Here is a 2,354-nt window from a genome sequence, read left to right as displayed (position 1 = left end):
AAATATTGTGAGATTACCAAAATGTGATCCAGAGACATGAAATGAGTGAATGCTGCTGGAAAAATGGTGCTGATAGACTTGCTTATTATAGGATTGCCACAAACCCTCAGTTTGTTATAAAAAGGAAAAACCCATTTTCTGTGAAGTGAAATACAGCAAAACACAATAATGTGAGGTATAACTGTACTGAATACCTGTCATGTGCCAGACAAACAAATACAACTTGCAACTCCTTCAACAATCATCTCATTCTTAGAAAGGAAGAGTAAACCACTACTCAGGGTAAATAACTTGCCCAAATTCCTCCATAAATTGACAGCACTGAAATTCCAGACTTGCTGTTTTTATCCATGGCCATACAGGACAGGGTTAAGGTTGAAAATACTTGATATCATCAAGAAGGCTTGATATCAGAGTACTGGGTTTTTTTTCCCCTAGTCCATCCAGACAAGGTCAGATTCCTATCTGCTCATCTACACATCAGTCTGTTCTGACTTTATTCCAAGTTCTGCCAGGAAAGCTACTTTTTATCCAGATGTACAATTAAACCAGAAAAGCTAAATCTCCATTGGATACCTTGAATCCAACCCAGTCAAATTCTGCAGAAACCTTCAGAAACCATCAGGATTTAATAAAAGCGATTGAGAGGCATCAAAATGAGAGAATACAGAGCTGTTAATGAAAAATGAAATTTCATAATGTAAACAAAATTGATATGAAAACTCAGTCTCTAAATTCAGTCTTTTTCTTGCTTCTTACATATTCATAGTATGTAGAGGTTGTGTCTATATGACCTCAAACTTTCAAAGTGAATTTGAATTTGTTACCTGAGTATTCCCAAAATAACCAGATTTATTTTTAGCCTTCAAGAGGTTTACCTAACATTTTCATTTCTCATTCACAGATAGCCTTGCAGAAAACTATAAACATCAGTTGAACAAAGACAATTTCAGTCCTGGAGGTTTAGACCTAGAGGATTAAATTTAATGGGAATCTGACAACCTAGTTCTAAAGCTGTTACTTGAACAGGATTATTATTTAGTTTAACAAAGAGGACATCCATTTTTCTTACTCAAAGGTGTCCCTGTACTATGAATTCCTGTCCTAAGTCACTTTTGTGAAGGCCAAGTGTGAATTTAAGCGGTAATGGCAGCAGGGAAAAAGCCCTTTTAAAGCCCTTGCGTGAGAACTATGGGTCCAATTTGATTTGACAGCCTAAGGGATGTTAGAAGAGATAGCTTTGGCCATCAGCTTTGTATGAGAGAGCAGAGAAGTAACTTCAATTCTCATATAAACTTCAGCTAGTTTTGGGATACTTTTACAGAGTGACTGTCACACTTGAGTTCAGGACTGAGATTTGCAGTCAGAATTGCCCTGCACCACGGTTGCTTTTTTCTCTCTCAAGTAATAATATACAACTAGGCAGAGTGCTTGCCCAGGTACCACAGAGATTTTGTGGTAAGATACGAAACTGAAGATAAAGCATTTCCTAGAATCTCTAAAATATAGGAACTGCATTTTTTCCAGGCTGATACGACTTTTATTAGTGAATACCTTTATTAATCTTCATAACTGTGAGCTAATGAGTCCCAATTGACACATACATAGAAAGGATACCAAAATGGTCATAAATATGACTTTTCCTCAAAGTCAGAGAAAAATATTAGGTGACCAGATTAGTTGGGTGATATTTGATATTTATGAGGGTCTCAATGTTCAGACATTTAAAAATAATTTTCTGTAGACTTTTCTTGTTTTTCTTTCCAGATTGGCTGGAGAGTCAGTGGCTAGATAATGTCATCACAAAGTAGGAAGTTTAAGTTCAGTTTCTAACACACCATAAAGTTACTGTTGAGCAACTTAGAGTCTCTTTATTTTTGTCTTTTGATTTGTAAAACTGGGAGATTAATATGTTGATCTCATAGGAAAGCTGTGAAACTAAATTAGATTAATAACCAGTAAATATGGAAAGGGTCTGAGCAAGTGAATAAAGAATTATTAAATATATTTGTTTATATTTAAGGAATACTGGAATGTAAATTAGTACAAACCTTTTAGAAGGCATTTTGGAAATCCCTATTAAAATTCAGAATAGTAGTATTAGGGAAAGGTACTTTTACTTTTCACTTTATACCAGTCTGATAATTTTTGCTTGAGAATGTTGCATTATCATTTTTAATTAAATAATTTAAAATAAAAAAATCTGTGTTCTTTTTGAAGGAGGAATACTTAAAGGGAAGTGAATCATTAATGTTTGTCTTTATTCCTAAGAGCAAGTGTTGACCAATCAGTTACATAGTTCAGTCTTAATTTTTTATTTTAGAATGTAACCTATTCTAAATGGACTCAGTGTC

Source organism: Odocoileus virginianus, chromosome 1 (assembly GCF_023699985.2).
Source record: "Odocoileus virginianus isolate 20LAN1187 ecotype Illinois chromosome 1, Ovbor_1.2, whole genome shotgun sequence".
Lineage (NCBI taxonomy): Eukaryota > Metazoa > Chordata > Mammalia > Artiodactyla > Cervidae > Odocoileus > Odocoileus virginianus.
Note: the sequence above shows the minus strand (reverse complement) of the source record.